Below are 15,058 nucleotides of genomic sequence, written 5' to 3' on the forward strand. Positions count from 1 at the left end.
GACTCGGACCGGCAGAAACTCTCCAGGATCTCAGGTAGAGAGTTCTTTTGCATCACTTGCTGCCTGCTCCTTTTTAAAGTAGAGATGCCAGGGATTGACCCTGGAAACTTCTACATGCAAAACCAATGCCCTACAACTAGGCCTCAGTGCCTTCTCCACCGATGTGACAAGAGAGGCCTTTGCGTTTCTCTAAAGATCCAGAATGGCGGTAAGATTCTTCTTAGGACAAAAATACATGACCTAGGGACTAACTAGGGATGCTATCACATCCATCATCATTCTCTGTGAACAAAGAAGCTGGGTTTGCTTGATCTGATGTTTACTTCCCAAACACAAAACCTCTAGATTAAAAAAGCTTGACAGGCAATGTTTAGGCCAACGCATTCCAGTCTGTGTGTAATGCCTAGCCTATTTCTAGGAAGTGCTGCTTGGTTTCTTTATGTGTTCTATAATATGACAGTGGCCTATCTCTGTGGGGTCAGTAAAGACTATAAAGACTATAAATGCCTTTTTAAAGGAACAAGGGCCATAGAAAAGATAAGAAGCAGAGAGGAAGCAGAGTGTTGAGAAGTACATTTGAAAGCAGCAACATCTTCATGAGTTCAGGGTTGCTCTGTGTTTGTTTATTAAACATTTATATCCCATCTTTTTTTAGGGAGCCTCTTGTGGCGCAGAGTGGTAAGGCAGCGATATGCTGTCTGTAGCTGTCTGCCCATGAGGTTGGGAGTTCAATCCCAGCAGCCGGCTCAAGGTTGACTCAGCCTTCCATCCTTCCGAGGCCGGTAAAATGAGTACCCAGCTTGCTGGGGGGTAAACGGTCATGACTGGGGAAGGCACTGGCAAACCACCCCGTATTGAGTCTGCCATGAAAACGCTAGAGGGCGTCACCCCAAGGGTCAGACATGACTCGGTGCTTGCACAGGGGATACCTTTACCTTTTATCCCATCTTTGCTCTTGGTTCAAGGCAGCTTACAAAATTAGTTAAAACATCGCCAGATTAAATGAATGATAAAATGAGAAGGCCAAATTCCTCTCTACTCGTTCCTTAAAAAGTGCTTGCTGTTCAAAGCCCTTCAAATGCACTGGAACATTGGCAGGCTTTTCAGTGCCCCCTGCAGATCTCCAAGGAGGGAGCCCCTCACACCTCTTCAGAACTGGAGCCACAATGGAAAAGACCAGGAATCCCACATGGCTTGGTGGGATAGCCAACAGAAGGCTGCCTGATGACCATAATTGGAGCACGTGGAAGCATGGAAAGAAATGGCCCTTCAAATATTTTAACTGGTATATGTGTTTCTTATAGAACTCACTGTCCTCAGGGGAGACAGTATGCTGTTCAAGTATTGGAGATACTAATTTCTAATCTGGGGGGGGGGAGATGTGATAATGGGCACAGTGACAGGAAAATTTGAGTGCCCAGACTAGTGGGCAATGGAGAAGAGGTGACTGGTAGCAGGAATTAAAACATGTACAATGTAGAAGCATTTTATGTAAATGGGTAATCTGTGTACTTGCTACAACATACGGTTCTAGAGTGTCAACTACCAAGAGCCCCTGTAGGGTTGCTAGCTTCCAACTGGTGGCTGAAGGTCTTTTAGAACTAACCTGATCTCTAAACTACACAGCTCAGTTCCACTGGAGAAAATGGCTCATTTGGAGGATGGGGTATATGGCATTCTGCCCTGCTAAGGTTCTTCCCTCCCTAGGCTTTACCTCCAAATCTTGAGGATTTGCCCAACTCAGAACTGGCAACTCCAGTTCCACAGCATTCCTTGTTTACAAGAAAGTATCAAGAATGTCATGTTTACATGCATATGCACCTCAGTGATAACATTAGAATTGTCTCTCCACAGAATACTTCAGTGGAATTAAAGGGACAGCAAAGCCCAGTCAGTACTGGTACGTTTTCAACAACCTTCAAGTACGAGCGTGGAGCTCAGAAATGACACCCCTCACCATTGCAGTTTGGAGATCTAATTCTCCAACCCCTAAGAAGCGCAGGAGCAATTCTTCCACATTTTAACCAGCCAGCTGGCACACTAAATTGGCCTCATTGCTGCCCCCAGTGAGCCCTTTAGTGCGCTCTGCTTGTGATTAGTTAAATATTTATTTATTGTTTTTCTCCTTAAAAGGGACAAAAGCAGATTTTTATTACAGAAAAAAAAAAAACAACAATAATCAGTTATGTCTTAGGCTGGCCCAGTATCCAGTGTGCCAGCTCATCCAAGGCCACAAGGCAAGGGGCTCACAAGTGACCATGCCCAAGCTTTGTACCAGGAAAAAGACATGCCTACCTAAGAGGTTATAATTGGCTGTCATATTCCTTCCAGTCTTCCCTTCAGGTTTTGCTCTGTCATTCCCTTTCCAGGTGTGCATACCTGGGACTCTGACAGTTCCCAGAACACCGTTTACCTCTCAGAGGGACTAGCATCTAGGATCTCATCACCCACCATGATGCTCCCCCATGGTCATTTGAGTGCTTTTGAACAATAGACACTCCTTACTTCCAGCTATTTTCCCCATCATTTCTGAAGCACCCATGTTTACATTCAGGTGGGCCATCAGCTCCAGGGCCCAACAGGGAGCCTGCCTTCAGCTGGCATTTTCCTCACGGCCCACACATTAAAAGACTGATTGGTCTCAAATTTATTGGATTCTTCGTATTGATTTAAAACTGAGTGAGGCCTTCAGGTGCTATCAAACAATGAGAAAGGGCTATGGCTTAGTGGTAGAACTTTTTTTTTCTTCCATGCAGAAGGTCCCAGGTTCAATCCTTGGCATTTTCAGGCAAAAAGGGGACATGGAAAGGGACAGACTTTGGTACACACACATACACACAGACATAAAATGAAGTAGAAATTAAAGTTCTGATTTGGATCATGTCCCTCAGAATTAAATCCTGGTATCATTTTGGAATCTCATCCAAACCAATTTAGAGTCCAGTGGCACCTTTAAAACCGACAAAGTTTTATTCACATTCAAGTATGTGTTTTAGATCAGGATATAAGTCTTCTGTTCAGAGGATCATTAATGACCTGAACTATATTGCGCCTCAATTAGCATTTGCTTGAGTGAAATAAATAATGCTTATTTTAAAAGGAAGAAAATATATAATTCCAACGTATTAAGGGTCACCATTTAAGAACACAAATGGTCATGATTCTAAATAAGAATCAAAGCAGCACATTTTCTGAACTATTCGGCTACTTTCCTGAATTCTGAGAAAGACACTAAAATGGAAAGTTGCAGCTTTCTTTATGTCTCCCATTGTTCTGAACCAGTTTAGCACTGGCATTAGCAAACCTCGTTAATTTTCAGTAATGCCAATTACAGCGCACTCTGCTTTGATTCCATGCCTCCTCCTGAACATGTTATGTTCTTGTAAACAGTATGAATGGCTGTAATCCTCTTTGAATGTGTTACATGCTTGAGGGAGTTCATTGTTCAAACATCTTTCAGAGACATGATGCTGTATGCAGAGTTCACCCATTAGGGGCAGCTCTGCCCTCATTAGTTGGACAAACAAGGGAGTGTTTGGACTGCAGAAGGATTGAAAAAAGAAAACAAAACCGCAGCAGAAAAGTTGGAATAATTGTCCACATTCAGAAGCACAGTCACTCAGACACTTACCAAGTAGCAATCGGATTTGCACATTGCAAAAAAAAAAAAAAGAAGCAAACCCATAGAAATAGCACATGGGACTTCTTTGCCAGCACATTTTTAAAAATCCCTATATAGAAAGGATAGCAGACTAAGCCCCATTACGCATGCACAGTTTACTGCAGATTTTCAGAGCTGTAAGCCTTTAATCTTGACTTCAGATTCTGTGCCCACCTTACGGACCATTTTCCCCCTCACCAGTTTATTTATCCTGCAGCTACAATTTAAAAAATGCACTTTTCTAAATTGTGACATGTGGAGGGTGGCAACCAAAGTATTTTTTTTAATTACACAATTGCCCTATCGCAGCTGCACAGTAGAGTCCAGCAAGTGCCTTCCATATAAATACTCGCCTGAGACGTCATAGTGAGGGGCAGTATACAAATGGACTGAATAAAATATTTGGTAGAGGTTGATTGAAGCTAAACAACACCTACTGGGCCCCGGAACCTCCCTCCCTTGAACCTGAACTGTTAGATTGTTAACTCTGTTGTTATTATTACTGTTGCCTTTCAGTCAATATAATCACTGAGTCTGATGTTTTGTTCTTATTTTTGTTCTATGTGAACCGCCCTGAACCTTAGGGGAGGGTGGCTTATGAATGAATGAATGAATGAATGAATGAATCTTCATAGTTCAGGTTTTGCTCATGCATTTTGGCATTAGTTCATTGAATGAAAGGGGTGCAGGCAAAGGGGGGAAAGCCAATATTGAAATTGACAAGACTTCTTTAAAAAGTGACAAGTGGCTTTAAAACCCTGCTTTCCATATTGTGAAGCACTAGGGGCTTCTCTGCTGAGTTAGTAGCGATCATGAAGAATGCCTGTGTAAAGTTGGCTGTAACTTCACCATGCTTTGCACAGGTTTGCAGTTTGTATAGGGGAGGAGTTCTCTGGTAGAAACTCTGAACATCTTTTTAAGTCTTGTCCCAATAAATTGAAAAATAAAAACCTGGGAGGGGTATTTTCACCAATGCCTTAGCACAGCTGCATGGTGACACTAATTTCCTGCCCTTCCTTGCGAATTTCTTAAGTTTGGCAGTTTGCAGAAGATCCATGAAGAGCCTCTTGTGGCGCAGAGTGGTAAGGCAGCAGACATGCTGTCTGAAGCTTTGCCCATGAGGCTGGGAGTTCAATCCCAGCAGCCGGCTCAAGGTTGATTCAGCTTTCCATCCTTCCAAGGTCGGTAAAATGAGTACCCAGCTTGCTGGGGGGTAAACGGTAGTGACTGGGGAAGGCACTGGCAAACCACCCTGTATTGAGTCTGCCATGAAAACGCTGGAGTTCGTCACCCCAAGGGTCAGACATGACCCAGTGCTTGCACAGGGGATACCTTTACTTTTACCTTTTAGAACATCCATGTGGCTCAACTGCCATTTTAATGTTAGGCTTCCAGAAACTGCCAAAATAATCCCCCCAAAAAAACTTTGTTCACTAAAGCAGTGGTCCGCAACCTTTCAAAGGCTGCGGACCGGGGGGGGAGGGCGATCCCGCGGCCGCGCTTGCGCAAGCGCGTGTGTGCGGCAGGTCCGCACATGCACGTTTGCACCATGCGTGGCCACAAATGCGCATGCCCTGCAGTTCGCCTGCTGTGCATGCATGTTTGTGCAAGCAGCCCTACTTACCTCTCCCCCCCACCGAAAGAAGTTTGCCAGGCCGCAAGCTAATTGGCTGCTTTGGCGGCCGATTTGCTTGCGGCCTGGGAAATTTCTCACTGCGGGGGGGGGGGGGGAGAGGGAGCCGCGGCCCGGTGGTTGGGGACCACTGCACTAAAGCATTTAGTTTTAGACTTCCCATCTCAGTCTCTCTCTCTCTCTCTCTCACTTTATATCTCATGTCAATTTCATTCTGTGCTGAAGATATCCCACCCCCATATTTTGTTGTATTCAGTGATCTGGGGTTAGTGATAGTCTTACATTGCAAGAATCATGCCACTTGTAACAAAAATAAAAAAGATAAAAATGAGGGGGAGATGGAGCTTAAGGAATGACCTTTGGGGGATGGCAAAAGGGAAGAGGGGATTCCGGGAAAATCCATCAATTTTGAATTAATTTCAGCTTAGAAATGAAACAAGGGAAATATTACCACAGAAACACTTTAGGAAAACCTGAGGAAACAGCGGCCAGAAAGTGAACTGAGTGCTGAAGGAAGACCAATGCAGAACCACAAGGAAAACATGCATGGTACAAGCAAGGGAAAACACCCATGCATAATAGGCCTGGAAAAAGCGCATGAACCTGAGAAATGACAAATATAATGTGAAAGCCAAGACTTAAAAACACTGATAAGATTATGTGGTTTTTAATATTTCTCTCCTGCATTTCCTTGTGGCTCATAGGAGACACCTAATCATAGAATCATAGAGTTGGAAGGGGCCATACAGGCCATCTAATCCAACCCCCTGCTCAACGCAGGATCAGCCCTAAGTATCCTAGAGCATCCAAGAAAAGTGTGTATCCAACCTTTGCTTGAAGACTGCCAGTGAGGGGGAGTTCACCACCTCCTTAGGCAGCCTATTCCACTGCTGAACTACTCTGACTGTGAAAAAAATTTTCCTGATATCTAGCCTATATCGTTGTACTTGGAGTTTAAACCCATTACTGCGTGTCCTCTCCTCTGCAGCCAGCAGAAACAGCATCCTGCCCTCCTCCAAGTGAAAACCTTTCAAATACTTAAAGAGGGCTATCATGTCCCCTCTCAAACTCCTTTTCTCCAGGCTGAACATTCCCAAGTCCCTCAACTTATCTTCATAGGGCTTGGTCCCTTGGCCCCAGATCATCTTCGTCGCTCTCCTCTGTACTCTTTCAATTTTATCTACGTCCTTCTTGAACTGAGGCCTCCAGAACTGCACACAGTACTCCAGGTGGGGTCTGACCAGTGCCATATACAATGGGACTATGACATCTTGTGATTTTGATGTGATGCCTCTGTTGATACAGCCCAAAATGGCATTTGCCTTTTTTACCGCTGCATCACACTGCCTGCTCATGTTTAGTTTACAATCCACAAGTACCCCAAGGTCTCGTTCACACACAGTGTTACCTAGAAGCGTATCCCCCATCTTGTAGGCATGCTTTTCATTTTTCTGACCCAGATGCAGAATTTTACACTTATCTTTATTAAATTGCATCTTGTTCTCATTTGCCCATTTTCCCATTGTGTTCAGATCTCGTTGAACTCTGTCTCTATCTTCCAGAGTATTTGCCAGTCCTCCCAATTTGGTGTCATCTGCAAACTTGATGAGTAGTCCCTCCACCCCCTCATCTAGATCATTAATAAATTTGTTAAAAAGTACCGGACCGAGCACCGAGCCCTGAGGTACCCCGCTACTTACCTCCCTCCAGTCTGATGAAACACCATTGACAACAAGTCTTTGAGTGCGGTTCTCTAACCAATTCCCTATCCACCTAACTATCTGAAAATCCAGATTGCAGTCCTTCAATTTATCCATCAGAACATCATGGGGAACCTTATCAAAAGCTTTACTAAAATCCAAGTAAACGACATCAACCGAATTTCCACGATCCAGCAAACCTGTTACTTGGTCAAAAAAGGAAACCAGGTTGGTCTGACAGGACCTGTTAGAGACAAATCCATGCTGACTTCCTTGGATCACCAAATTGTTCTCTAGATGTTTGCATATCGCTCCCTTTAATATCTGCTCCATTATCTTACTCACAACAGAGGTCAGACTCACTGGTCTGTAGTTTTCCGGGTCATCCTTCCTCCCTTTTGGTAGACTCCTTTGGGTAGTGAAAAGTGGGTATAATAAACTAGCTCTTCTTCTGTCTTAATTCCCAGTGTCCATCACCATACTTCGTGACAGTGAGTTGCATAGGTCAACTACTGGTGATGTGAATCAGTAGAATCATAGAATAATAGAGTTGGAAGGGACCTCCTGGGTCATCTAGTCCAACCCCCTGCACTATGCAGGACACTCACATCCCAATCGCTCATCTACTGTAACCCCCTTTGCCTTCACAGAATGAGCCTCTCTGTCAGATGGCGATCTAGCCTCTGTTTAAAAATTTCCAAAGATGGAGAACCCACCACCTCCCGAGGAAGCCTGTTCCACTGAGAAACCGCTCTGTCAGGAACTTCTTCCAGATGTTTAGATGGAATTTCTTTTGAATTAATTTCATCCTAATTAAATTCAGTACTTCTGTTTTTTACTGGCTTAAAGCTAGTATCATTCAGTTTCACATAGTGATGCCTGAGAGAGGCAGAAAAGTTTTTCTCATTCCTTTTGCTCAATGGCCCTTTTTCTAAAACTCAAAAGTCCCAAATGGTATCATAGGAAAAGTGTTTTGATCTCATTATCATTTTAGTTAGTCATTTTCACACTTGCCTTTATGAATCCTTGTAACGAATATGCCTTCTATTTTATCACTGTTTTGTCAAACACTGTTTTGACGTCTAGGAACACAGTGTGTACTGGGTCAGCATCTATATTTTTGTTGACACACTCAAAGAATTCTAAGAGGTTGTTGAGGCAGATCTTCCCTTTAGAAAAACCATGCTGATTCCTCTTTAACAAGCCTCATCCTTCATCCTTCTGTTTAACAATTCTGTCTTTAATCATACTTTCTGGTGTTTTATCAGTGACAGTCTAACATTTCCCAGATTTCTACTGATCCCTTTTGAATAGTATGGCATTAGCTATTTTCCAGTCTGGTAGCACAGAAACTGATATTAATAAAAAATGACCAATTTTTTTGTTGCAAGGTAAGTAACTTCAGTTTTCTTTACAAATATTTGAGTGTATAAACCAAAATATCTGTTAATTTCTAATTTGCCTGTGAAAGAAGGAAAGTGGCATGCTATAGCTTGATCTTGTCAGATCTCAGAAGTTAAGCAGCATCAGTACTTGAATGGGAGCCACAACCAAGGAAGGCTCTGACGAAGAAATCATTGACAAACCACCTCTGCTTCTCACTTGCCTTGAAGACTCCTTTTGGGGTGCCATAAGTCAGTTGCCACTTGACAGCACTTAGATGCATATGTACGTTGTCAGTTAGTCCTTAAATAACTATTTTGGATACTCCTATTGACTCAGTTCTTTTCCCTTCCTTCGTGAAATTCTTGCCCAACAGCTGTACAAAGATAGAGAATTTCTTCAGCTAATTCAGTTTGCCTATGTCTTTTCAGTAACCACCTTGCACCTTTGACTTCTAATGGCACTATAGTATCCCTTGCTGAGTTTACAGTTTTAATGTATTTAGTTAAGTCCTTGATGTTTTATTTATTTATGAGATTTGTATACCGTCCCACCCAGCAGGTCAGCTCCGGGCAGTTTGTCCTCATGCTTCTGGCCATTCAGTCCTCATACCTTATGGCTCTCTTGCCTTTCTTTTGCCAGGATTTGTACTGCTTCAGTTTTCTCCTTTGGGGTAGGTTCCTTTCTAAAGGAGGCCTGCCTGCTTTTCATAGTTTTCATAATTATCACTAACCATGTTCTTGTCATTAGGTTTGTCAGTGTCCAGATGGGACTTGGAAATCTTGGGAAGCTGATTTAAGGCCCATAGAGATCAGTTTTCCTGTAGACCTTGACTGCTTTAGAGGGTAGGCTACATATTCACTACAAAGGTCCTTCCCCTCTCCGAACCCTCCCTGTTCCAGGCTCCCTGCACTAATCTCGCAGAATCTTCCAACCTGGAGCTAGCAACCTGACTTGTCATTGCTTTGGCACCAGCCTTGCTTCTTGGCATTGTTTCAAAAACATGTATTCTCTCTAATCAGTGGTTTATATTCCAGCTGAGCATCTATTATTGTAGCTTTAAATAATCTCCAAATATCTTGAAGAGATTGAACTCTCTTGACTCTTCTTTTTAGTGAATTTCATAATCTTTAAGAAGTTGCATATTTTGAAGTTAAATGTGGCTGTGTTGGATTTTCCAGGCACTTTACCGTTCACTTGTATGCTGAATTCAATAGTCGCATGATCAGTGCTCCCTCCTGGGTTCTTTCTCTTTTATGTTCCACATCATATCCCAGGTCAAATGACTTCCTAGGGTCTTTGCAAATGAGACATGTGATAAAAATCAGGTTGAGGGGCCCTCACATATCTGATTGTGGGATTCACTTTAAAAAGCATTTTGGGGCCAAATTCTGCTTGAGAGCACTATCCAACAGCAGGAGGGAATTCAGCTCCCCATCCTATGCCATCTTCATGAGTGGCGATGGCTGCATATCCTGCTGCCTGGGTCTACATGTCCTGGGATCATGTGAGGACATGTGGATCCCAGCAGTGTGGCTAGCCAGTAGGGCCTCCTTTGGCTGTTTCCATTTGCAATAATGGCATGGAAGGGAAGGTTGAAGCCTCTCCTCTGGGCTTGGTTCTCCACTCCTCCACCAGCTGGGTGACCTTCAAGCTGTTCTTTTAGAACAGTTCTGTGAGAGCTTTCTCAGCCCAACTACCTCACATGGTATCTGTTGAGGGGAGAAGAAGGAAAGCTGATTGATGAAAAGCAGGATATAAAAACCAACTCTTTTTCTTCTTCCTTGAGGTCTTGGAGCAGAATTGTGCCTCACTGACCTTAGATGAGTGACTGTGATAAATGTACTAAAAAAAATCATGCTACTCAAAAAGATTCAAATGGCATAGTCAGCATTTTATAATAAAACACAGGAAGGTAGATTACCATCTGGGAGGCATGAAATTAGATGTAATGAAAGCAACAGACTGGTATGTGTAGACTGTATAGGAAACAAAGTTGCCATTTTAGAAAAGGAGTGAAAATATGATATCAAAATAAAATCAGAGTCCAGTAGCACCTTTAAGACCAACAAAGATTGGTCATAAAAGTGCTACTGGACTCTGATTTTATTGTGCTACTTCAGACCAACACGGCTACTCATTGAATCTATCAATATGGTATCAAAGTTTGGTTTCCTCATTATCTGAAAAGGGAGGCAGAAATGCAGAAGCCAAAACAAGAACACAGAAGTAATCATTTAGTGGCAAACTGAGGAAAAAGGAAATATTGACTTTGTGTGAGGCAATAAATAAGGAGAAAGCAAACAGAGACATTCAGAATGACAAAGGCTAACTACGTCAATGACAACATATTTTATCAATGTTCCCACTCACTTGAGTTATCCTTGTTGAAGGTCATCTCTTTTACATAAAGGAAGTTCACATATTTTGTTGACTAGCTTCATTGCATCTTTTCTTAAAATGCAAGACTAGGTAAGCTTGGCAAATGACCAGTGAGACAACAAGGTTGAAGATAATTATTCCTTCATCTATTGACTTAAAGAACATGTCCTAAATTGCAGAGTTCTGTGTTTCATCTGTTGGAACGGTTGTGAAGAATGATCTAGTTCTAAAATAGGACGCAGTAATTTTTAAGTACTTATGATCTTGTACAAGGTGTTCTCAATTGAGGGTTGCCAGGTCCCTCTTGACCAGCAGCTGGAGAATTAGGGGAGGGTAGGGTTACAGCTCTGGGTTGGGAAACTCCTGCAGATTTGACAAACTATTTTGGGATCAGCACTTTCCAGGCTATAAGCAGTCTTCAAGGCGATGCTTCTTCTGTGGCATTCAGATTTCCCCTCGTTCTTTGTGTGTGTGTGTGTGTGTGTGTGTGTGTGTGGTAAAGGAGACTGCCAGGAGACTGCAACAGCTTTCACTTTATGAGGAGTTGGATTGGAATAAGGGTTTTTGCTAGAGAGCAACTGGATGCATTCACTCTGCACACCTCTCCATTGGTAACAAAAAGAAGAAGAGTTGGTTCTTATATGCTGCTTTTCTCTACCCAAAGGAGTCTCAGGGTGGCTTACATTCGCCTTCCCATTTCTCCACAACAGACACCCTGTGAGGTAGGGGAGGCGAAGAGAGCCCTGATATCACTGCTCAGTCAGAAAAGCTTTATCAGTTCTGTGGTGAGGTCACCCAGCTGGTTGCATGTGGGGAGTGCAGAATCAAACCTGGCTTGCCAGATTAGAAGTCTGCACTCTTAACCACTACACCAAGCTGGCTCAGCAGGAATATCTCAAGAAAGAAAATATTGCAGTTTTATGTTGTCATTTCATTGATACTTCTCAAAATCTATAATATGTCAGCCATCACATTTGGGTAGGACCAAACTGTAATTAAATTTACACAGGTGATCATCTCTGTTTTCAAAGCACTGCTAGCAATCAGTGATCAAAAATTGGTATCTAAGAACCGCTAGTATCATACATGATTATTGCTTTTGTTCTGAACATCCATGCTTCTTTTGTCCTTCGGGGCATGTGTAACATGGATCCATTGTGCAGTTCCTAACTATTTTCAGTCTTCAACTTCCTGCTTTCTGTAGGTCTTCCACATATATAATGCATTGCAGCAATCTGAGCTGGACATTATTTGAAGTGTTGCGCCAGGCAAAGTGGGAGAAATATGCTATGGGTGAGGGTACGGATAGGAATGAATAAAAGGTTTAATTTTTTAAAGTTTATGTTAAAGCTTTTATTCTATTTTATCTCAACAGACTCAGGGTGGATCACAGCATAAAATTCTTAAAATATATTTTTGTAATTTAATAATTAAAATTTGGAACATCATATAAGATTAAAATACCCTCAGAAATTTAAGTGTGGGTCATAATGGCATAGCTCTCACAGGGGGGTATAACTTGGTGGGTACAGACAGAGAGGTCAGTGAGTTCAACCATGAGAAATTTTGGCTGGTTTGTGGTTCAGGAAATGAAGTACGTGGCAGGTCAATTGGAATGAATTTTCTGTGGACGTTCAAGCTCTTTGTGGAGGTTTATGCCAGCTCATGAGTGAATACATTTCAAGACAAGAGGGCATATAGAGGAGCATCTGGAGAAGGTCTCCTGAAACTGTGAGATCTCTAGCTTGCACAGGATCCATTCATTGACTGGTGGTCATTTTGACAGGCATACATTTAGGAAGTTCAGGACTGTGTAGAACTGATCCTTTGTAAACCAAAGGTATTAGAATCACAGGAGGCCTCCCCTGGATGCTCCTCTACATGCCATCCATGTTTGGTGTTTCTAGTTTGCATATAGTCCATTCTACACTCCTGAACCTGCATCTGTCAAAATAACTGCCTATCATTTTGACAGGTGCTGGTTCAGAAGTATATACAATGGATTCTGGACAAACTAGAGATACCAAACATTCACGAAATCTCCAGCTGATTGTCCTCTATCTGTCCTCAGATTGTGGTATGTTAGGAAATTGTTATGTTGTTAGGTGCGAAGTCATGTCCAACCCATCGTGATCCCATGGACAATGATCCTCCAGGCCTTCCTGTCCTCTACCATTCCCCGGAGTCCATTTAAGTTTGCACCTACTGCTTCAGTGACTCCATCCAGCTACCTCATTCTCTGTCGTCCCCTTCTTGTTTTGCCCTCAATCACTCCCAGCATTAGGCTCTTCTCCAGTCCTTCCTTCTCATGAGGTGGCCAAAGTATTTGAGTTTCATCTTCAGGATCTGGCCTTCTAAGGAGCAGTCAGGGCTGATCTCCTCTAGGACTGACCCGTTTGTTCGCCTTGCAGTCTAAGGGGCTCGCAAGAGTCTTAGGAAATAGGATGTTAGGAAATACAACTCCATAGGATGTTAGGATGCTAGGAAATACAACCTCATACAGTTGGAGCAGATGCTTATGCAATACCTTATAATTTGATTTTTATTAAGCCTTCTTCAAACTGAGAACTTATATAGAAGAGTAATCACTGAAGAAATATTGGGAAAACGGTTTGAATACCTTGGACCTGCTTCTGGTTACTCTACACATTGGAATAAACCTTTGAGAGTCTTAGTGAGCACATAAGAATTGATCTGTCAGCCTCCTGATTTCCTTTGCTTTTTCGTGGACTTCTTTGTGAGGAATTATTGGTTCTTTGCCAACCCTAATTAGAGGTACCTTAGGCACCCATCAGCACTCCCAAGCAAATCTCTTAACAGGTGAATACAACCCAAAAAGGAGCAGGCCAAATATTATCATGATGGCCAAAAGCACCACAACTGAGGTTTAGATTATTAGCTTTCAACTAGACCATTGCCATCAAAGGACAGAAGATTCTTAGCACAACCTTCTGGATCCAACCTATTATACCAGAGCACAGGTCTCCCAACTCCCATCCCAATCGGTGGCTGAGAAAGAGAACTTGGCCAATAGCATAGAAGAATGTTGCGTAATCTTGGGAAACAAGGTCATTCTCACCCTGTGTCTCAAACCAGAGGCAAAAAAAACAAGGAAGCTTCAGTCTTCAAACCAGGAGGGAAGTCAGAGTAGAAATGGTTCTAAATAATCTATATCACCCCAAGAATGCCTGTAGTTGAAGTTGAGTAGGAATGGAACCTTTGTAAATGTGAGGAAAATGTATTTTTTTAAGATCTTATTCTGCTGAGCAAATTTTGCTGTGAAGACACTGATAGCCAGATTGAGTGGAAGCTGGGAATCCTTGATCAGAATCCCAAACTCATATGACATTATAGTGTCTCTTCTGTGCAAGATCATAGAACTGTAGTGTTCTAAAGGTAAGACCATTCATCACATTATAGGGAGGCTGAGATGGTCTGAAATAATGGATGTTATTTCCTGAAAATCAGAGGCATTTCTTAAAACATGACATATCTGGCAGCCCTATTCAATAGTTAGAGAATAACTGGAGGGGGGGAAACAGCCTGTAATCAACCAGTATTAACAGTCAGGATCAATTACTTTTATGCTTTAATTAGAACTAGAATTGACTGAATAATGCCAGACTCTAAACTAGGATGGGTAAATGTCAGACAGCTTGAGGACACAGGAAAATTTCTCAGCATCAATTGGGTCAGTTTTTTCCCAAAAAACAGTAGAGAGCAGTGTGGAGCCATCTTTGAAAAAGGATGCCTGGCAAGTAATATCAAACAATGAAAGGGAAGGAAGGAAGAGGCCCAGTTGATGACATTCCAATTTCCCATTCTGCTGAAATCTGATCCCGTAGCTAGTGCAAGTCTACAAACCTTGCTGGCACAACACACAGAGAAGTTGCAACGATTTAAAATATTCACACACACACACACCCCCCCCCCCCCGGCAAAGACTCCTGAGAAGGGCTTTTGCTTGGAGGAGATTTTCACCACCTGAGCATTATGTACATCTCTGAAATGAAATACTCTATTCACTGTGTATACCGAACACACCCTTCAGTCTTCCACTAAGCTAGATCCATTGTCATATGTGTATCACATTCATAGGCCCTGTGAATGCTTTTTGAAATATCTGGTGTGTGTTTCTTCCTTCTGTTTTGTTTTTAGAATTCTATCACACTGTTCATCTCAGTTTGGTTGCACTTGAATATAATTAAAGTCAGGAATGAGCACCATTTAAACAAAACACTGCTGTGTGAGAAAGTGCATCTGTAGGCATAGTGTGGCTTGTCAGTAAATGTGCCTGCT

This window comes from Paroedura picta, chromosome 4 (assembly GCF_049243985.1).
Source record: "Paroedura picta isolate Pp20150507F chromosome 4, Ppicta_v3.0, whole genome shotgun sequence".
Lineage (NCBI taxonomy): Eukaryota > Metazoa > Chordata > Lepidosauria > Squamata > Gekkonidae > Paroedura > Paroedura picta.